The 24,424-nt window shown below is 35.4% G+C and overlaps 1 pseudogene; it reads right to left on the reverse strand.

Moving 5' to 3' along the window:
- Positions 1 to 24,424, reverse strand: part of LOC117178703 — a 235,152-nt pseudogene that overhangs the window by 175,524 nt on the left and 35,204 nt on the right.

Here is a 24,424-nt window from a genome sequence, read left to right on the forward strand (position 1 = left end):
TACCGCGATTTCGCTGGAAACGGGTGCAATTTTTCAGATTAGCACCCGCTCCCGGCGAAATCCTGCGGTTGTCCTTATGACAAATTTTTAATTATATATATAAATATATAAGTAAATTCATAAATTGAAAATAGTGTCAATAATTTTAAGAAAATCATGAAAAGGGTTCAGGTTTGCTGCATCACTCAGTACCGCTTAGTATCAAAATAAATATAAACAGTCTGACATAGTAATGAAAGCTTAGTGACAGTCTCTTTCGCTCGGTAGGGATAGATAGATAGATAAACGTTTGTTTTTCGGCCTCATGGCATTAAAAAATTGACTTGCCCACACTTCCATTTTTTACAGAATTTTCTTACAACTACCTCTTAAAAACTGACATCCATTCTCACCTGATCTCTAAGCCGCTCGCTTTTATAGCCTAGCCTTCCTCGCCTCGTACGCATGTGACTACATTCTCGTTTTGACTCGCATTAACAGCCTCTGCCTCCACACCTATTATCTCCTCAATTGCCTTCAACCCCCACACCACCACTCCATAAAATAGGACACTCTTTACTAGCAAATCGAACAATTTTTTTCACTTTACAAACTCATCTGCGAACCAACCTCTTTCCCAGCCCCCACACCTGTCTCATCACCACATCTGCCCTTCTCACTCTCTCTTTTATATGGCCACCCACCCACCATTCCTCCGAAACAGGAAGCCCAGGTACACAAACCCTTTCACCTTTTGTACCGCTTTTCCCTTTCACCTCCTCTCTCCTCCCTTATCACTGTCACCTACTTTCCTGGACACCATAACCTTCGACTTGTACGCATTTAACTCTAACCTATTTTTGTCCGAATATCTTTTCAACCTTTTCATCATTTCCTTTAGAGCCTCTTCGCTCATTGCTATCAGCACTATGTCATGTGCATATGTAAGTGACCATATCCTGACTCCTCCTATCACTCGGGCCGCCAGCTTACTTTCCATATCCGCGATTAAAATTCTTTCGGTAGGGAATCTATACAATTCTAAAGAATTTCCTTTGCAAATTATTAATAGTGGTTTTTTAATTTTTTACTATAAGCGGATGAAACACATGTCGCTGTTTACCTCCAATAAATAGTTAATATTATTATCTAAAACATTTTTAAAAATTTGGTTCTAATGTGTAGAATAACTGGTATAGCTTACCAGTCGTAGTCTATGGGAGGTGTGTGTTACATCTCAAAATTTGAAAACTTTGATGTAACGCCTAAAACTAGACGCAACCTACCTAATCCCATATGAGACAGTGTAACGCCAACAATTATAAAAGAGCTCGTAGCCGATCTTCTCTGAGTTTGAACCTAACCACGGTAACTGTGCTACGGTCGACAATATAGCATATTCTACCATTATAGGATAAATATCATCAATACGGGTGTATTTATATTGCATACAGTTTAAATCCATAACAAAGATAAATACAATCATGTGAAGTATGAATACACACGCATATAAAGATTAAATAATAATCTTTTAATAGAACTTTATACATCGATTCACTATAAATGTATAACCCACTTAGTGAAAAGACAAGTATATAGTCAGACGCATTGTAACCGAAAGTGTTCGACTAGAGATATAATTTATATCTAAGTTAGCACATAATATTCGTACTCCTGAAAGGTCAAGAATTGAGAAGTCAGATCGGGGATCGCTACCGCCTGTATTAGTCACCTCATATAATAATAAGGCTCGCGTATGTCAATAAATATTTAGTCGAGCTAAAAGAATGGTAAAAACATGTTTTTACAAATCGTATCTTGCAAAACTTGACCATACGTGCTCACAAATTTATATTTATCTTTTAACATAGGGACTTCGAACCATATAAACCCCGATTCATCCCTGTATCTTTGTCTTTAGTCTCAAGCAGTCATACTATTTACTTCGATCTACGCACTACCACTAGTTAACGTGTTCGAGTTTTGTAAGAAAGTCCCGTCGGCTGAGACGCCCCACTGGAATGTGACGTGATACCTTGTCACACGATAATTTCCAGATGAGATAGTCAATCTAATTTTCCAATGGGGCATCAATATTTCTATGCATCTCACTATATATGGATGAACCTTCTCGCTTTTCAAAAGACTGATTCTCCTCATTGTTCTCACCCGCAGGCAAGCTAATATCATCATTGTTAACATCCTTGACGTATTTACCATTTTGTAGAGAAATCTCCTGTTTTGATTTCTGCAGACACAACTCAATATCACGGTCGTTATTGGCTGACGTTTTTACGACTTTTCCGTTAAAACATGCATCACGTGACACTTCTACTGACTATGCTATCGGATCATAAGCATGGTAGACTTGTAAACATCTGATTCCAATATTTGCAAGTGCCGAATATTAGGCTTTTTGCCAAACAAAAATTCGTATGACATCGTGTCACCTCGTCCATTTGATGATCCTGAATTATTCATCAAATATATCGCAGTGTTTACGGCCTCATGATGTTCATGGATACCAGACAACTTGTGACATATTGCCTTAGCTGTTCAAGTGTTTCACAGACCAACAGCGCCTCCAGCATTTTATATTCTATGAACGACGATATCACAAGCATCACACGTTTTCAGGATGTCTAAAAATTCTTTGAAATCTGCGAACCAAAACACATTACTAGCATTACCTGCGTCATTAGAAATAAACACCCGAATGCCGCTCCATATATATGAATATATTAGATTGAAACAACATTTGATCAGGATTTGAAATTTTTTAAAAATGTGTAAACATGACTCTACTAACTGAAAATTATTTTAAAATAACAAATAGTTTATAAAGGTTCAATCAGACGTCGGCATTCGTTTAATTACTAAGGTTTTTCAATATGAACGTTTAAATCTTTAACTTTAAAATCTATAAATTGTTTCGCTTTTAATATTTAAACTGCAGTTAAATTTTTTAAATAATTTATTATTTTATAATTGCAAATGATCAACCTTAAACGTTTTTTAGAACAAAAATTTCGATTTCAAACGCGTTTAATTGTTTTCTAACAGTTCAAGTCTTCAAAAATATATTTAAAACGTTTTTAATTTTTAAATTCCCGGTTTTCCTATGTAGCGGCCACTCTGTTTATAAACAGTAAATATTTTATATGGCACGAAATAAGGCATGAAGTGCGGGACTACCTTTTTAAGGGGGTAGGCTGGTTAATTAAAAAAAAGCCAAATTTTTTTTTTAATAATTGAGTAGTAAAATCGGCTAAAAAAAGTTGCAATCGGTTTGGAAGGTTTTCAAAGTCAAAAACTGACTGAAAAGAGGGAGGAACTGGCATTTTTGAGCTAGTTAGATGGCCGTCCACCCACGTGGATGGTTTACTTACGGGAGATAAGTTGAACGTAGTGCTTTTTATCAAATGAGAATGTTTTGTATTGGAGTGTGCACGTGCCGAACACAACATAGATAGAAAAGGAAGCAGAAAAAATATCCGCAGGCTGGATTTTGTAGGGCTTACTTCTTACAAGCCCGCCATTTTTTTCATGAAAAATTTTTATTCCGCTACCTGTCAGAGCCAAAAGTATAACGATTAGGAATTCATTTGATCTTTTTATTTCAGACGAACCGTTTTGGAGATTTATCCTTCGCCATGAAAACAGGGGACACTTTTACTGCTGCCATTTTAGATATGTAAATAAAAAGATTTTATATTACATTTTTTTTATTGATTTAAGATTTGTACTTTTACACGTAAAAAATTGACTTTCTAATTTCAACTAAACTTGGAAATAAAATTTTTTGAAAATAATTTCAAAATAACCAGCCTACCAACTTTATTGCATAAAATATAATTTTTATTATAAAACAAATTCCATTTTTTTGTTTAAAGTAGTATGGAAGATATATCATTTCTGCGTCCAATGATATTAGGTTGAAGTATTTTTAACCATTATTTCGGAAACATTGTGAAAAAAGTATAAATATTTATTGGAAAGAATGATTTCCATTCCAAAATTATTCATATGGTTCAAATATAAGAAATTTTAATGCTTTCAAATCTTATTTCTGCTATTTGCAGATCTGCTGATTCCAGACCCCGGCAGAATCCAATTCGTGAAATCCGAGAATTTGAAAGAAAAATTCGCTAGACCCGGTGAATATTATCGGCAGCTTTAGTCTCGTGTATGGGACTAATTAAAATCCCATTCCCAGCCGTACTACTTATAGTGCTAGAACTCCACTGGAGGCGCATGGTGAAAGACGCTTGTATCAAATGAACAAGAAAATTCGTTGCGCAAGACAGAATGTGGCCCGTGTTCAGTGTGTAGTAGACTAAATAAAATCTGGTAGGCCATTCACAAAAAGGCTCCGACAGTTCGCCAATGAACTAAGGATCTACCATCACACTTCAAGGGGCTTTGAAACAAACTCTTAACATCTGAGGAGCAATATCCATCAATCAATTTCGATGAGGTGAAGAAACCACTTACGGGCACCAAGAACTTCTCCGCTGCAGGATTAGATGGTATTAGGAACTTCTGATGGAGGAAGTTTACTTCTACGCACTAAGATGTGGCCCACACCTTCACCTCTTATTTAAAGACAGATACTTGTCTGAGCATGCTGCATAAAACCTTTACGGCTATTTTGAACGAAAGGATTGTTCAGAGAATTGGGCCTGTGTGGAGAGAGACGCATGAAAAACGGGAATTGAGGAAAGATGTAGCAGGCTGCCGAGAGAACCTGCTGATTTACAGGTGCATCTGCAAAGACGCAGAATTTTACCAGCGCTGACTGTCGATGGGCTGGATTAACTACCGAAAAGCTTTCGATTCAACATCTTATAGACTTATCATCGATCTGTTGGAAAGCTTTAAGGTTTATCCACACATAAGGAGATGCACGGAAGTCTGCGAAAATATGACTGATTAAACATTCTCTGAGGGGCGAGAGAAGATTAAAACGAGACAAACGATCGCAATCTCAAGACGAGCGTAGCCCAAGGAATGTAAAAAAATGTATTTCGGAAAGACTAAAACCGTATCACCGCGTAAGCATGGAAAAACGGCCTCCGCTCGTATTAAGATGAAATTTATGTAAAATCTTTATTCGAAGGTAGAAAAAGCTAAAAACCGTTTTAGCCTTAAAATTACATTTTTTTGGAAGTTATAAACGGGGAAAGTAAAATAAAAAAGTGTGTTTTTTGAAAAACTGATTCACGGATTTTTCTGAACAAAATATATGCTGTGAAGACCGATGAGCGAATTTACGAAAAATTCAAGAAAATTTTATTGCCAAAATACAGGTAAAAAAATGTTTTAATAATTCGTGAATTTTTTCAAGGTGATGTTTTTAATGTGCGAAAAGCATCTTTTCATATAAAATCTCCATTTCCCCTAGATCAAAATATTTTTCCTCGAATTGATCGTAGTGGTGCACCAAAGTTGAAAGAAAATAAAAGCTAATTTTCGTTTAATAATATGAAATTCTCACATAACAAATGCATCACGATATGCTGTAATACATAGTAAAAAGTCAGAAAACAACGCAAATAGGAGTGGATATATTTACACAATGACAGTCTACCTGTTTTCGCAAATTGTCTAATTGTTGCCGAGAGTCGGGTAAAGAAAGTACGTGTGTACAACATTTTAAGATAGGAATCTCCAGCGAGGGTAAACTTTATGATTTTTGCATACGGGCCAGGTGTCTTGTTTCCACCACTAAGCCTCCTCATTCAGCACGGAAGTATTCCGTCTCGCTCTTACAACTGTGAGGAGAGGCGTGTGTAATCGTAGAAGCGAAGCATGTGGCCCCTGAATAAATATCTCATGGAATTTCCCCTCTCTGAAGAAGCCTAAGAGATTAGAAAACACTAAAAAATATTGCAATCTTATTTTAGTGGGTGTGGTACCAAAAAACAATCATATCATTGAGAGGAAGAGTATTAGGCCTTCTCTTCTACACTGTAAAAAAAGTGGCAGCTAATCTAAAGAACGTTTTTTTCTCTATTTCTACACAAATAGCACACTCACGGAGGAACTTTTTCTACTCACCTTAAATACCAAATATCAGCATTAGCCATCAAGGCTGATGTCCATAAAACCGCGCATCAGAACATGTTCAATTATAGCAATATGAAATTATCTCAATATCATGTATAGACAGAACGGATGAAGTCTTTAATATATATTACATTCTATAGATAAAACACGCTAACGCGTTGTTGTGTAGTCCAGTGAGACTTGCCCGCCCATTTATTTTCCTCTGAAGTGGAATTACAAAATTCTGGAAAAATTTCCATCGTTCTGCTTTTTTACACTCTCCATGTGAATTAGTTTGCAGTACATTTTTTTTATTTTCAAGAATTCTGGTAAAAGTGCATGGTAAGATCGGTTATAATGTGGTTGAAATTTACCACGTTAATCACAGTCATTTTTATGTCCACTGATTCCTATGGTAATATTACACTTTTACGGTAAAACTGATACAAATATTGTGAAATTGCACTGTTTATCACTGCAAGTTCATAATAAACTTTTAGAATTAACGCATGCATCATAGTAAAACGTTTACAAAACTACTTGCAATTTTCAACCAATTCTTTACAGTGCACTGTATTTAAATAAAACTTACATACAGCTAACGCTTTCAGCGCGTTAGTTACATAAGGTTTGGTCATCTACGGTGACGGCCACTGCAAGCAATGCCCGATACCGTGCATAATTCTACGTTCCAGTGTATTCATTATTTGCAGGACCGGCCCGAACTGTGTGGATCGTGTGGAGCAATCCATACCTCGAATTTCGCCATATGTGGATTTCCACACACCGAAATTTGATGGTATTTGAGCTTTTTTAGGACACTTGAAGTAATGTGTGAATATATCTTTTACTTTTTTCTCCCACAATGACTTAAAAATCGTAATATGCAACTTTACAAAAATGATAGTAAAATTTTTCGTTGAAATTATCAACAATTTATAAATGCAATATCGACCGACAATCTAAAACTGCAATGTCGTGCACTCATAACTTCTATTGCTGCGAAACATGTACTATGATTGTGTTTTTTTACAACGTGTAACATGTGCTAAGCAATTTTGAAATTGGTTAGCTATTGACAATCCTGCACGAACTTAATAATCCCATCCCACTGAAGCTATGCAGTGAGCTAGCAGTTATTTTAATATTACTATAATTGAAAATTGAATTCTGTACTTATATGAAGAAACGCAATTCAATTAAAAGTTAGTTAAATGTTTTACTTATTTAATATAATAAGATGGTATACTTATTACTTTTTTTATAATGATAGGAGGAAAACCCCCATAATAGATGACGATTGTATGTGGATAATCTTAATTCTTAATCTTGACCAGGTCTCTGAAGTTTGTACACTAGCCGTCCAATAAGACGACGAACGCGGGACTTTCACCGTCCGATAAGACGACGGCGTGAGGGGTCCCCACTATTCTGAGCTGAGAGCGTGCGCGGTGTAGAGCGAACTTATGTGTTCAGTTAAACATTAGGTCGTGTGCATTGCAGAGAAGAAAGTGGAAGGGATAGAGGTACGGCATCCGCCATCGTTTCGTTTAGCGTTCGCCCGTCGTTATGTTGAGCAAGTCGTCTTGCCGGAGGTCGTCTTGTTGTACGGCTCCTGTATTTATTAAAAAGGCCCGAAATTTGAGTTGTCTTAAGGAATCACTCGGAAAAGATATCATTTTTAGGACTAAGATATGTACAAATTTTGCACTTTTCTGTCATGATAAGTCCAGCTAAACTTATCTCACGGAATACGTGATATTTTTTTTTCTAAAAAAATAATGAATTGAAAATCTAATCTTTATTAAAAAACGAAAATCTTTCGTTATTTTTTTAAACTGATACAGCTAAATTCTGCTGAATTTTTCCTTTCTACTTCAGCGTGGTGTATTAAATATGTTCTAACAGGTTGCGAATTAGATTGGATCGCTGGAGTTGCGAATATTTCAGGCGAAAAGAGTGGTCTTTAAACACAGTTTGGAAAGAAAGAACCCAAGGCTCTATATGTCCATTGTAGACCTCAAACACTCAACTTAGTAGTTCAGGATGCAATGGAAAAAGGTTATACTTGTAAAAAACTGTTTTTGCATTATTAGAAAAGCTATAATTTTATTCGCGATTCTCCAAAGTAACGAAACATATCGAAAAAATGAGATCCTTTGGATTTGACAAAATGTGGACGAAAGAAGAAAGCGCAAATGCGCTTGATTTACTTCAGCCAGAAGTACCTCGTGGAAGAAATAGATCAACTCGACTCGACAAAAATGCAAACAATGCTTATATTTATTCTAGTCCTTAAGAGTATCATGAAAGAAATTTTAACAAATTGGTAGACCAAGTAGCAGTATCTATGCGAGAGCGGTTCCAATGCGAAACTTCTATATTATTGGAAAAATTTGAGGCATTTGCAATCGGAAAAAATTCAGATGTAACTACCATGAAATCATTATATAAGAACGATTTTCACCCAGAGCCTTTATCCCTAAATCGAAAAATGTTTTTGGATAAAGTTAATACAATGAAGATCAAAATTGAATCTTTAAGGAATAAGGTAAACTACCTTAAGGCTGATTCATACTTGTGCGATATGACATTAGAATTCATTTAGTTAATTAAAACTCTTTTAAATGCACCGACATCATCTTGCACTGCAGAACGATCTTTCTCAGCTATGCGTAGACTAAACATCTACCTGAGATATACTATGACATCGAAAAGATGTAGTCATCTGGAAATTTTGCACGTACATGTTGATCAAATAGGCGAGTTATTTAAACAAAGTAAGACTGAAATAATTAACTTTATATCACAGAATATTCTGCGACAGAGTACTTTTTCTGTGATGAATTGAACTATACAATACTAAATTCATTACATAGTGCGCAGATATAAATCTAAGATTTAAGAATGTGATGTAATGAAAGTGATAAAAAATATCACAAATGTATTTATTTTTACTATCGTTGCAAAGAATTTAATAATTATTGTATATGATGAATTATCTGTTTAAATTTATACGCATGAAATATGATAAGAAACTTTTCCGAAACATTAAAAAAAATTTAGCCCCCACTCCCCCAACGGTCGTCAGAGTTCCACACGTCAAAAAGATGTGGTCCGCAGGCCCTGATTATTTGTGGCAAATACATGCCAGTAATTCAGCCATGTTATTATTAGCAATACAGTAATAAATGGTTGGTACTTACGTCGGGGAAACGGACTCATTGGTAGTAGTCGGCGCGCATTCTTGGGCAATTTGTAATTGAAATTAAAACCCATTAAAATAAGATTACAATGTTGTGTAGTATAGTAAAATGTTGCTATCTGTTTAAGTAGAACTCATATTTTTATAGTTTGTAAAATGCTGCTTATTGAATCTACCGAGTGGTGTGAAAAATATTACTGTATGTTGACTCGCCTAGTCTTAGGTGGTTCAGCGAGTTAATTTTAGTTTTGTGTTCTCTATCTTTATTTCCAGCCCAATGCTCCCATTTAATATCGAAGAAACACTGAAACTTAGTCACTATCGGCGAGGTTGAAGGATCTGAAATAACACACGCGTATAAGGGAAAAAGCCATTGCGGCATAAAAAACCTTGATTTATTGTAATGGAACACAAGGAGAATTTAAAAAATTAATTTATGATTGGGGATTACGATTTAGATGGTCAGACGAACCTGCGATGAAGTCGCAACCGCACGCCATCAGATTCGTATTCTTTGAATTTTAGGTTGATGGCGACGGTGTTTGTTCATTCTGATTCCTTTGGCAGGAATCAGTGGGATAATACTCTATTCATGCCGAGTAGGCGATCGGCGCGATGGAGCTCCTCACGAACAGAGTACAGTAGGATCGAAAAATGATGAACAAACGATTACCAGTGTACGAGACGACTACTCAACGGGTACTGAAACAGCTGAAAAACGACGATTCGGTGCGGCGCCAACGCCATTCCCCAACGCCTGCGCATGCTCGCTCCTACTCTTCGCCCCTCTATTCTCTTCCACCTTCCGACAGACAGAGCTACAGTTTATCGTTTAAAACGAGCATGAAAACTCAAATTATAAATTGTGTTGCGACGGAACATGCTCTCGGCCGAAGTTGCGAAATGAGATGAATTACGTTGAACGAACGAAGTACAGGAAAATACAATTATAATTAAATAAGAACGAAGATAAATGCATTTTAGCCTTAAATTAATATCGATTGAGAACGATAAACAACATGCACAATGAACGATAATTAACGTAGTAATAGTGAAGTCAGTTTCCTTTGGAGGGACTGCTACGATGATTTGGTGATTTCAATCACAACAAAATAACCCTAGATTTATATAGATCGTAACCTTGAGCTTAAGATAAAACATTTACACGAAAACTAAGATAAATCTCACAGGATCCAAGGTTAGTTGTCGCAACTCTTTAGTTTGGTTTTGAATTTCTCGCTAACAATAATAGCGATGGAGTCAGTTTCCTCTAAAGGGCCTGCCTCGTTGATTAAGGACATGATTGCCCTGAACGTAACGATCAGCGAACTTTAGCGAGTTCGCTAAAATACTCAAACTTTAAAATTAACTAGAATGGTCAACGCAAACTAACTAACATGAATGAGAACGGGCCTAAATATACGCAACTAACATAAATGAATGAGAACGAACTTAAATATACGCAAATTAATTGAAACGAATTATGATTAACTTCCCGCAGATGGCAGTAAGCACAACCGGCTGATATTACGCTTGTAGATGCCGTTGGCCGTCCTCACCGATGCCACTCTCGCGATGTCGTCGCTCCCAAGAAACACCTCGATGATCACACCCAGTGGCCACCTCGTGCATCCTAGATTATTTTCCATCAATAGAACTACTAATCCGACCTTCAATTCTGACGTGGATTTTAGCCGTTTTTTGCAAGTTTGTAACTCGTTGAGGTACTCTTTGTACCATCTTTTCCAAAAATCTTTTCAAGCTTTGGTTATGAGGTTGTATGTAGCTAATCTGTTATTTGGAACTGAAAGTAAATTTTTCTCAGGCAAGAAATTGAAAGTTCGACCTATCAATAAATGAGCTGGAATAATTGCTAACGGATTGTTTGGATCAGCTGACAGAGCGTAAACGGTCCAGAATTTAAAATTGATTCGATTTCGATCAAGAGAGTATTGATCTGTTCATACGTGAGTTTTTTGTCATTTAATAGACGTTTTAGATGATGTTTAAAGCTCTTTACCGCTGCTTCTAAAATACCACCAAAATGAGTAGACAGGGGGAGGATTAAAATTCCACTAGATTCGTTTGGATAAAGAAAAAGATCTCTCTTTTTTAAATTCTTCCGTGTCAAAAAAAAATTGATAATCTCTCGAAGTTTCCTATCGGCCCCGCGAAATTGGTACCATTGTCCGAATAGACGTGCTCCGGCACTCTTCGTCGGCCAATGAACCTACGCAACGCTGCTTAAAAGCCTTCGGTTGAGAGATCGATCGCAAGTTCGATATGGACCGCTTGCAAATGAAAACCCACATATACATTTGGAAAATATGTCGGTTGCGATTTTTTATTTAATACAACTTGATTCCCTCGGCAGGAATTAGTGCGGCTGAATCATCACAATATACATCCCGATTCGTTTCGATAGCGAATCAGTGACACTCCAACACGCATCCTGATTCACTTCGGTAAGAAATCAGCGTAGACCAAACGATTCACCAAATCTCCCGATTCGCTTCGGAATCAAGAGATTTGACAAGCATCCTCACTGAATTTGGTATGGAATCAGTGAAAATTCGACTAATATTATCATTAATATTTGTGTTTTCCTATAAGCGACGGTGACTTCACTAGAAGTCGGCTCTTGCTCAGTGGCAAAAAGTTCGATTTCCTCCGAACAAGCAAACACCCCCCTTTAAACCGGACCCGTCTACCGACCAGAGTTCGATCGACCCCGGCCATTCTCCTTCAGGTTGTACTAGCCAACTGGGACCTGTAGTCCACGACGTATTTTTTATGAAATCTAATGTTAGTTGTCCCCGAGAAAGCGAATCGGTTGGATTGTCTTCCGATCTAATGTGTTTTCACTGAACCTGATTTCCTAGCGATTGGATGTCAGCAACCCTATTTGATTCGAACGATTTTAGCAAATGAGGGGCCTTTTTTAACCAACACAATACGATTGTGGAATCTGACCAGAAAGTCACATTCCTTATCGGAAATTCGAACTGTGACTTCATTTCAACGTATAGTTTCTTTAAAACTGACGCTGCGCAGAGTTCTAATCTTGGAATTGTAACACCGCTTCATGGAGCCACTCTTGATTTACTACAAACTAGCTGGACTGTAACAATACCCTTCGCGTCAATGGATCTAATGTAAAGACATGCTCCATAGCCATGAAGACACGCATCACAAAAACCGTGGATTTTGATTGCAGTTGGATTTTCACCCAAGAATTTTCGCGAAATTGATAAATTCTGTAAACATTAAAGCTAGTCAGTTAATAATTTCCATTTAGTATGAATGTCTTGAGGAAGCGATTCGCCCCAAAAGTCCGAGGATCGAAAATTTTGAAAATCTCAGATAAAAGCTTTTTCTTGGTCGAAGTTTTTTGAACGTCAATGGTTCTAACCGTGTATGTAAGGATATCGTGCTGAGAATCCCAAATAATTTCCAGAGTTTTTTAAATACGATTTTCTTTAATTAGGCAATCTAAATTGAAAATTTTCTTTTCGATGTTATTTAAAACGGAAGTGTGATTAGAAGCCTATTGCCTGTTAAAAAAACCAGCACGACCTAACAATTCGATCCTCTCATCGCGACTACTTAGAATTTCGTCGATGGAATTTGCGCGTGGAAAATCCTTGCTCTCGTCGCGCGTATGCTGCTGTAAGGTGCGAGTCGCGAGAAACGGTGCGCATGCAGTTCCGAACGTTACTGTATTTAATTGAAAAGTCCTGATTTTATTTTGATAATACAACATTTTTTGAAATTTTCGATCATCTGGATGGACCAGGACCTGCCTGTACATTTTCTCGATGTCGGCTGTTATCACATAATTATGTGTTCGAAATTTAAGGACTTGCTAAAAAATTTTTTTCTGAATTGTGGGACCTACAAAAAGAACCTCATTGAGTGAAATTCCTGTTGATTTTTTGGACGATGCGTCAAACTCCACCCTAACTTTAGTCATTCCGCTAGATTTTTAAATTACAGCGTGATGCGGAAGATATCAACCCTCTTTTGTGTCGTCATAAAAAGTCATGTGATTTAATGAAATGTACTCATTAAGCACTTTATGATATTCTGATTTTAATTGCAATTTAGACTCAGATTTTTTCTTAAGTAAGCAGAAACGTTTAAATGCTTGACTTCTAGATTCGCCCAGTTGAAATTTGCTTTATCTAAAAGAAAGTCGCACAATGTACCTACCGCTCTTGTCACGTTTAATGTTGTGATTAATTGATGCTCAGCCTCGATCATTTTCTGAGCTTCGTAAAATGCTAGTTGTTCTGATAACCCCCCCCCCCCTTTCCTCGCAATATCGCAGCCACTCGAGGCGCCCCTCTCCAGTGAGCGAAGTTTAAATATAGTTGATTAAATAAATTTGTAAAATTCATCCCATTTTGGAAGCTTGTTCCCCTCTAATTCATCCTGCCAGCTAGCTCAAATGCCCTGTGGTAAACGCCGTTCTAGTATTCTAATGATGACTTGTTCGCCAAATTCAACCTGCACTTCGTTTAACATACTAAGTTGGTGACGCGCTTTATCTATAAGTGAAGAAAGTGTGTCGGGCTCTGCCTTTGCAAGTATTGGTAAATCTAAAACAGCGTGAATGAGTTCGACTACGGTTATACGTTTCTGATCGTATGCCTCATATAGTGATTGCCAAGCTTTTTCCTAAGTTTCTTCACTTGGCGGAAAAGAAGTGATTTTATTCAAAGCGGCTCCGGTGAGCGGATTTAATAATTGAGTTTGCTTCACGTAGCCATTAAGATCTGTATGCGAATGTACAAGCGCAACGAAGGTGACAGCAGTCGCGACGTCGTAATATTTTGATTCGATTTCGAAAAATGATTCGATGCGAGAATTTTTCAGATTCAAACCGATTAATTCATCGTTGTATTTTTTATAGTCGGTGAAACGAGTAGTAATTCCCTTTAAACGCAATTGTGCATTCATCGGATCACATTTGAAATCGCTTAAGTACTCGCGTAATTTAGATATGGCGGTTTCGAGCGAAATCCCTTTTTGCACAATATACGCAACAAGCTTCTGCCGACTTTCGAAAGGCGCCATTTTTTTGTTAAAATCAATTGCCACTTTAAAATCTATATTCCACATTAGGGCTGTCTCGGGTGGTCGCAACTTAAACGTCGAAAACGCGCATAAAATGAATTTGTAGTGAGTTGAGGAACTCAAGCGCAACGAGGAATTTAGAAAGGCAAATCTCTCTAAAAATATTGGATTTTTGAAAACAAACTCTTAAAGTTCTGGCAGTGCAGTGATGAGTATCCCCCTCTTTCCTATTCAATTTTCACTGTTTAAAAAATGAAAAAAGTACAATTATAAATTGTAGAAATTGTACAATTTACAAGCGAGATGAACCAGGTCAGTTAAGCCATTGTAATCTAATTAAACCATTTTAGTTTCGATTTAATTTCGCACGTGGAGAAGTACTGACTTCAGTTAATGCTCGATGCGTAAGTTTCAGGGCACACAAATCACTTTTATGAAATTAAAAAATTGAAACGACGAAAGAGGTTACCTCACAGGAGGCACCAAAATGTATGTCCACTCGCCCACCCTTAGGTGGTTCAGAAAGTTAATTTTTTTTGTGTTTTCTATCTTTTTTCCCACCCTCATGATCCCATTCAATATTGAAGAAGCACTGAAACCTAGTCACTATCGCGCGAGGTTGAGGGATCTAAAATAATACACGCGTGTAAGAGAAAAATCCATTGCAGCATAAAAACTCTGATTTATTGTAATGGAACACAAGGAGAATTACGAAGAGTAATTTATGATTGCGGACTGCGATTTAGATGGTCGCGGCGAACCAGCGACGGCGTCGCACCCGCACGCGAGTAGATTCGTATTCTTTGAGTTTTATTTTGATTGCGGCAATGTTTTTTCATCCTGATTCCTTCGATATGAATCAATAGGGTTATACTCTATTCATGCCGAGTAGGCGATCGGCCGCGATGGAGCTCCTCACGGACAGAGTACGATACGATCGAAAAATGATGAACAAACGATTACCACTGTACGAGACGACTACTCAACGGGTACTGAAACAGCTGAAAAACGACGATTCAGTGCGGCGCCAACGCCGTTCCCCAACGCCTGCGCATGCTCGCTCCTACTCTTCGCCCCCCTCTTTTCTCTTCCACCTTCCGGCAGACAGAGCTACACTCTATCATTTGAAACGAGCATGAAAACTTACATTCTAAACTGTGTTGCGACGCAACAATTACATACGTACATTTTTTACCCAAGTCTCTGCAAAAATTGCATCAATTTCTAAAACAGGTAGACTGCCATTTTGTGAATATATCCACTATTTTTTCTGTTTTCTGAATTTTTATTATTTATTACAGCATATCGTAACGCATTTGTGAAGCGCGATTTCCATATAATAATAGGAAAATCAGTTTTTATTTTTTAAACTATTGCGCACCGCTTCGGTCAGTTCAGGAAAAATATGTTAATCTAAGAAATGCAGAGATTTTTGAATGCAAAGATGATTGTTTCACGTCCAAAAAATCCAATTGAAAAAAAATTCTCAAAAATTGAAACATTCTTTTACTGGTTCTTGTTAACTCTGAACAAGGTGCTGCGGAAAACGAAAGCCTTGTTAACCTGGTGAACAGTCTATGGCAAAACCATATAAGAACGGGACACAGTGAGCTGGGAGTCCTGAAATTTTGGCCAAAAATTAACACATCGAACAAACGGGCTCAAAGTGCTTATTTAATGGTTTTTGAGGTCGCTGATTACGAAGTTCTGGTCAACATTTCAAAATTCAAAATGGCAGAGAAAATTTAGAAGACTTGACGAATTGGACTTAAAGTGCTTAGGAGGGGGTTCTAGGGGTATATGATTACGAATTTTTGTCAAAAATGTAAAATTTAAAGTAGCGCACAGTGGGTCGGTGACACGAGAGATTCGCCAAAATTAAAAACAGCAAACAATTAGGCTAAAAGTGGTAACTCGGGGTAAGCAAGACCCCTGATTACAAATTTTTTGTTAAAAATGAATTATTTTAGACTGAAAAACTTTATATGTGAACTGAAACGAAATAGCACCCATGTGAAGATTTTCATTTTGTGGGTGAACAAATAACATGAAAAATACGTTTTTTACAACTATTGTTCCTATTTCTGATGTTTTTAACATTTATTGATTCAAAAATACAACCAGCAATATTCACAACACGAAACTATTCAAAAATACATTACTGATTGCATCATCTCTCTTATTACTGATTTTATGTGGTTTTCCAAGTTCAAGATATCACGTAATAATAGTAATAGGACATTATTGTAGGGATTGATTTTTAAGTACTCTAAGGTACCAACAAAATATTAAATAATTTGATTGATTTAAATTCCATACAGTGCGAGGGCCCACTTCCGAAGGATGGTATAGAATCGTCCTACTTACTAAGACTGAGGCACTGGGCCGAGGGATTTGCCTCACCTTGTTTTTGAGTGCCCTCGTCTATAGATGAGCCGGTCGGCCTTCATTGTATTTCTTGCACGCTGTTTCCTGGAAGTGTCCCCTGAACAGGTAGAATTTCATTTAATGAAGGACAGGTTTTTTAGTTAGGGTAACGATATTCGTTACCTACTGCGGCTTAGATGCAGTTTTATACCACAGATTATGTATTGTTTCTGGAATTCTTCTCCCTGGCGTAACGTGACCCGGCACGATATTCGTTAACTACTGCGGCTTAGATGCAGTTGTATACCACAGATTATGTATTGTTTCTGGAATTCTTCTCCCTGGCGTAACGTGACTCGGCATGCTTTTTATTTACACCTACTACGCTTTTCCATTCTCGCAGTACTGCGGCATAGTACATGCGACATAGTACACTGCCGCGTAGTACATGCCGCAGCATGTACTACTCGTGGATAGTAGACACTAAGTGTGGCTCTGCTAAATTAATACTTACTACTTATCCTACTACTTGTGGCAAGAAGCCACAAACAACACCAACTTTGATGCAAAAAGAGAATTCATCGAACATAACAATTTTAAAAAGTAGATAGTAAATTCAATGACCATGTATGTTTTAAAATCGAACAGAATAACTTAAAAGTCACCCAAAAATAAAGGCCATTTGAAAAAACATACCGTTTTCTGAAATTTCCTGGTTATCTTCCGAAGCGTTAAAGAGATTATTAATTTCATACACACTGGTAGGAAGAAATTGACAGTGCTCAATACCGCCACTCGTATCATTTGGGTCAGCGTCAAAGTTTGGAAGATCATGACGAAAACCTTCATAATCTTCCAAATCACCAGAAGCCGGAAGCGGAATCGGAAGGTCTGATGCGGGAGTATTCGCTTCGGTCCTGTAAATAATATGAAAATTGAAAATGTCAGAGAAAGCATCTAACTAACCTTTTGGGATTTTAAGTACAATTTTTCATTTTAGTAAAGTTAAGGTATATTCCAATCATACCAGGTATTTTCTATTCCCATACTGTTTTCCTCAGAAGGCAAGTTGTCCTCTTCAAACGTAAGTTTTGATCTAATGACGACGTTAGCGGACTGAGACTAGGCGAGCCCTCCAAAATCTCATTAGTATCGGAGTAATTCGATTCGGAAATTGCGGGCGATCTAATCATCGAATTATCTTCTAAAACCACCTTATTGACCATTCAGTCTGCTCTTTTTCTACAAGTTTAAAGACATTATTTCTGATATTACAAAACTATAGGCATTATCGTAACGGTAAAGATAAAACTTTGTTCGCAGAAGAAACTTAAATGTACACTTTGTTCATTTTTAATTCGTGAAAACCTTTAACCTTTTATTATTGAATTCACATAAAGTACATGAAACCCAAATTACACAGGTTTTGTTCTCAGAAAAAAATAACGAAACCTAGTAAGAATATGATTCAAAAAGTTATTATCGTAAACACCTATTTCCTTGTAATAAAAAAGGTGATAAGATTTGCCTCATAAAAGCTTTAATTATATCTTAATGACTTCCCACGATGCCTTTATTATTTGTCTTAGTTGTGTATGTGTGTTTTAATATCTAATATTTCATAATAGGCAAGAATATTTCTAAAAATATTGATTGCATTTTTTTAACTGGATGGCCCGGGACATCCAGAAACAGCTAGGGAAGGAACTGCAAGTTTGTAGGGAGCGCGGATATTTCACTGCACTCAGTGGAGACGATCGAAATCAACCGCATTACGAATTTCCGACATAATTCAAAATCGGGAGGTCCATGAATTTAGAAAAGAGAATTTCTTAAAGGGTATACGACTCCCTCCAAGTCTCCAAGGATATAGAACAGTGGAATGAAGCCTTTGAACCCCTGGGAACTGTTCAAACAAGCCGCGGGAAAAAGAGCCTACAGACAACTCCCAGTGAGCCAACAAAATTCACCAGAAGGCATGAAAGAACTGGAATCTTGGCTCCTTCGCAACCAGGGTTACGTCTTCCACCAGTCCCTTTCGGGGCCACCAAACATACACGAGGGAATTGTTTCTATTTGACCGAACATCGAACATATCAATTGTTCTATTAACAAATCATTGCCCTATAATTATACTACGCCATGTCCACATTTTTAAATTTTGTACTATTATTATTTTTAGGATCGTTAAGGGTTAATCTTTGTTTTTTAATCAAGTTTTCCCTGAAATTTATTTCATCGGCTGTTACAATTATTAACTAAAATAGTGACGTTAATTAAAAGTGAGCATTATTTTACGTCATGTCCTTTTTTGCATTACTATAAGTAAAAAAATGCCAACTTCGTATTGCATATTTTATATGGATAACCTAAATTCAATTTGAAAAATACCAATGTTCAAAAATATATTTAACCTTAAAAGTAACCAAATGAATATTAATCAAAATTCAATAATTTGCGAATAACTCATCTAATTCCAGGTATGCAATACAACAGAGTAATGTAAACTATCATTCTGTTCAACTTTTTACTTGAGAATTTCATTAAAAATAGTTCAATTATAAATATTTTGTGGACATGACGAACTATAATTTTGAGAAAAAATGAATTTTTTGAATCTCATATCACGCCATGTCCACAATCAATTTTCCACATCAGCTAAAACACATTCGTAATAGTATTGTATTGTTAAACTTTGAACTTCATTTTCTCAGTTTGGCAGTTGAGGAAGGAATAAATGAGAAAAGATGTTATCAACTCTTTCGGATGAGTTTTATTAAATTAACAACCAACGTTTCGTAAAACAACCATTCCCATCATCAGGGGAACCAAGTATAAGCAGTACATTCTATAAAGTTACAAAAATAAACTTATAATAACTGTAGTAATAATAGGCTTACGAATTAAGAACGTGGGTCATTTGTCATATTATGGAGTGAGTCAGTTTTTTTGTAAAGATTTAAGTTGTAATGTTAATAAATTATAATAAAATTAAAGTTTTCAATTCCAAAATTATGTATCAGATTTATTCTGTAAAAAAGAAATTAATGTTGGTTAAAAGTTAACTATCAAAACAAATAAGAGGTTAGCGTTCAATAATAATTACCATAATTTCCATTAGCCAAAGCAAAGATATTATACAACTAGATGCGGAAAGTGGCAACGGAATGGGGGAACAATATATATAGCAACTACTTTCGTGAGGTGCGTAGCTATTACCCTCTTCCTACTAGCTTACTCCACTCTTTCTCTATAGGTAAAATCGTTGCCCGACAGCTCTGAGGGCAATGATTATAAATATATTATTCGTTGCCTTAACTTCCATACAAAACTGTTCTTTTCTTTACAAATGTATAACTTTAAAGTTATAGGATTAAAATTTAAAGCATAATTATTAATTTTAATAGGTTTAATTAATCCTATATGAATTATTTATTAATTTATTAAGTAATAATTTCACATGTAAAACGTTCTAGTAGGAATCATGATTAATTCTGGTATCAATAATAATTGAAGAGAAACTGTAAATAGCAATATAAATAAAAATTAAACATGGTACGAGCGTAAACAACACTAATTGAACGTTATATTTCAAAAACGTTTTTATGGTTTTAAAAAATGCAATAAATATTGTTTAAAACCACAATACAGTAGTAAGTTAAGGAAATTTTACTTAAAAATACATATTGAAAACTTAGAAATTGAAAACTAAAAATATTATAGACCTAGTCCACTTTGTCAATTTTTCAAAGTTAACTTTATCATGTTAATTGTTTTTAACTTTTCGTTTAAAAAATAAAGAAATAACAAACTCTGAAAAGGAAAAAATTGCACTTTTTAATGCAACCTGATTTTATTTTATAATTCAAGCATCTGAATACATATTTTATATTCTTTCCCCTATTTTACTCTTTGTCCCCCTTTTAAAAATTCTTCTTTTTTTAATAAAATTTCAATTTTCTAGTTTTTTCCGTTAAATGCGAACTCAATTAATAGAAACCAAAAATCAAATTATTTTTCGATGAAAGTTAATTATTTTTAATTGAACAGTCTACTACTATACTTTTCGTTCAGAATTCTCCTCTTTTGGTTAGAAATTATGCTATTATGTTAATGATTGAACTATTTTTTTGTAAATAAGATTTTTTTGAGGTTGAAATTATTTTTAATTTTTACAAATTTTGATTAAGCTTAAGAGATAATTAGAAGTTTTTAAAATATTCAAAAAGCAGTTGCGACTTGCACAGATTTAAAGAAATTGTTGCAAAAGTTTTTAAAGTTTCGAAAAAAGAAGCTTTATCAAAGTTTTGAAAGGTTTCAAGAGAATTGAACTTTTGTTTACATTCGTAGAAAATTTTTTAATGATTTTTCATTTTAAAGAATGAGTTTTGAGAGAATATTAAGAATAATTTTTAAACGTTTTGAAACATTTCCAAAATTGTCGAAAGAGAACCTGGAACATATTAAGTCAATTTTTCAGAATTTAAAAAAATGTTAGGATAAACTCATATAAATTCAAAATATATTTGCGTATATTAAAAGTTTTTGAAGACTTTAAAATATTTTTAAACTTGAACAAGTTTGCGAAACTTTATAAAATATTGAATAATTTTTTTCAAGCTTCTAAAATTCAAATTTTTCCTAATATTCTTTAAAATCCTGTAAAATAAAAAAAAAAGTCTTTACACTTTTCCATATTCTTTTTCGATGTATCCTGAACTTTCAACTGTAATAATATGTAATTCTTATTTTAGTTATTTTCCTTAAAATATACTAAATAGAGTAATACACCATAAAAGGAGGAAATATCAGAAATTTATTGGGTATAAGCAGGTATACGGACTGAAGGATGGGTATAGGAAGTTCTTACTAAATTCTAGAACAATGACCTACAAGTTTTCCCCCAGTTTAAATGAGGGATTGAAACTTTAAATTGTGTTAAATAATTATGGGTCGCCTAACAGCAGATTCCTTAAATATTTGGACCATAATATTTGGATGAAATTATTTTTAAAAAGTTTTTGAACATGTACAACAGCTGAGAAGAATATTGTAAAAACTGTTTAAAAATTTGCTTGCAATTTTTTTCAAATTTGAAAAAAGTTTAAAATAAAATTTCGTAAACCGAATGTTTGAAACTTATTTAGGCAGAATTAGCTAGAAAACATATATAAAGTTTTTAAAATTGTACAAAACACATCTGAATATTCTAAAAAATTATTTTTAAAAAAGGATTCAGAAATTAAAAAATGTTTACAAACAATATTTTGTAAATAAGTGTCAACAATTGATTTCGGGAAGGCTTACAGCGAGTGAAAAGATGTACGCAATGTGGAAAAGTTGTCTGCTTATTCTAAAAAGAACTAGAAGAACATACGCGCGCTCCGCGCACGACCCACTAATTTAGTTGCAATTATTTTATTTGGAAATGAAGTTCAATAAAATACCAAGATAATCATTTTTACTTTAATAACGTCTATATGTACACTACTTCGCATGGGTTTGTGCAACATTTATCATTTTCATGGAAGTTTGGAAAAAACGTGTAAAATGTCGGCGCGTACAGATTTTCATCGAAATACATAGTAAATGATCTCGGCTCGAGAAGAGTCCAAATGTCATCCCATTTCGAGTGCTCCTGGCACTTGGATGGTTGACAATTTACGAGGTACGACCGGGTTGTGTATTCGAATTGCGAATAGGCGATTAAACTCGGGAGTTTATTTTCTGCAGTTTTCCCCTCATTTGACCAAATGTTAAGGCAAATGCGAGTACCTCGAACAAACACCTATCTAGCCGCATTGTAATTCAACTGTACTAAAATTCATACAGTGATTTTAGGCCCACCTTAGTAAAAGAAAAAATTTCAAATGCGCATACAATGTGAAGTTCAGAGGCCTCTGTTTCAGCGGGGTTTTAAACATAAACAAGCATGTTACAATAGGCAATAATAATAATAATACTGGTTATATGTTCGACTGAGTGATTGATCACAGTAAAATATATGGAGAGATGTATTGCCATGGAAAATATATTATAGAAAATTTGGATGAAGTAAAATATTCAACTCAAGAGATTATGAAATTATTGGGAGAAAATAATAAAAAGAAATAATTACTCAAAATAACGAAAATAAAAGTTTTTACCATTATAAAATTTTAATTTATTTTTTAAATTCTTATTAAAGATATACTGCATACGTTTTCAACAAAATAGAAGAATTTTCAACCAAAAAGATGAATCTTCAAAGATTATTTTTCATCGAAAGAAATAATTTTTTAACAAAATACATGAATGTTCAACCAAATAGTTGAATTTTCAATAAAAAAGATCATTTTTCAATCGAAAGATGAATTTTCAACCAAACAGTTGAAGCTTGTTCTAAAAAAGGTAAATTTTCGATAAAAAATTGAGTAGTTTAATTTTTAGTAAAAAATTAGTTTTTAAACAAAAAGAAAACGAGTTTTCAACAAATTAATGAAGTTTTCAACTGAATAGATGTATGTATATTTAATCTCTCCCATTTACGGCTTTAAGGGCCTCCGCTCCCTGTGCATAAAATTTACATTCCATTCTTAATCTAAGTTATCCGCTGCTTGTACTCTAATGTTTCGCCTTACTTAAAAATACAATAAAATAATAACAAAAAATAAAAATAATAATTTTAGTAATGAGCGATCTTCCAGGGCTTCCGTTTTGGCTTACCACAAAAAACAAACACTTTCCACGATTTTGAATTTAACTTTGGGTTTTAAATTCCTTTTTCAGGATCAACCGTTTGGCTCTGCCCTATTGCCTTGCTTTCCCTTACTTCTTCAAGTTCTTCATCCACATCACTCCCTGTCCATTACCATCCAAAATCCATCTTACACATTCATCAGCACTCAACTGCCCATCTTCCTTTTCTGTGCACCTTTCTAAAACATGTGCCCATGACTCCAATTCGTATCCACATACTCTATATAGATTCTCCTCTTCATCCATCCTATATTTACAAGCGCTCACTCCTTCTCCCATTCTAAACCATATCACCCTACTGCACTTATCTTCCTTTCTTATTTCTTGCAGATATTCTGGTTCCGTCAACTCTTTGACCATCATATACCATCTATTGCATCTCGAATCTATAATTTTTGTATATCTCTCTTCTCCTTGTTTAACTAATAGCTCTAACTCTATGTCCTGTCACTCCATAACCCTTTCTCGTATCTTACAAACCCTTCTCATCTTTCTCCTTTCTTCCTCCCATTTTGAATTTCCCAAATTTCCTCTCTCCTCATTGTTCCGAATTTTGCCCAAACTTGCTTGAGTTATTCTTCTTCCCTCCCCCCTTTTTAGTTTCTCTTCAAACCTTCAGGCTCTCTTAATTTGCCCACTAACCATTTTTTCCCTTCCTAACTCTTCTCTTAACATGTATCCTGCGCAACTCCAGCTAACCCCCATTACTCACCTCAGAAATCGCACATGCATGCTCTCTAATTTCCTATGTTCCTTCCATCCCCAGATCTCCACTCCATAACACAACACCGCCCAAACCAACGCATCAAACAACCAGACCTTCATTCTGCATTCGTGATTGAACCTTCTCTTTCCTATGCCCCATACTTGGCCTATTACTTTACTCGCACATTTAATTCTTTTCCTCACCTGCAGCTTGTTTCCCCCTCCTCCCTCAAAACAAAAACCTAAGTAATAGAATTTCTCCACACTTTCCACTGTTTTTCCATTCATCTTCCAAATGTAATC

This window comes from Belonocnema kinseyi, chromosome 8 (genome assembly GCF_010883055.1).
Source record: "Belonocnema kinseyi isolate 2016_QV_RU_SX_M_011 chromosome 8, B_treatae_v1, whole genome shotgun sequence".
Taxonomy (NCBI): domain Eukaryota; kingdom Metazoa; phylum Arthropoda; class Insecta; order Hymenoptera; family Cynipidae; genus Belonocnema; species Belonocnema kinseyi.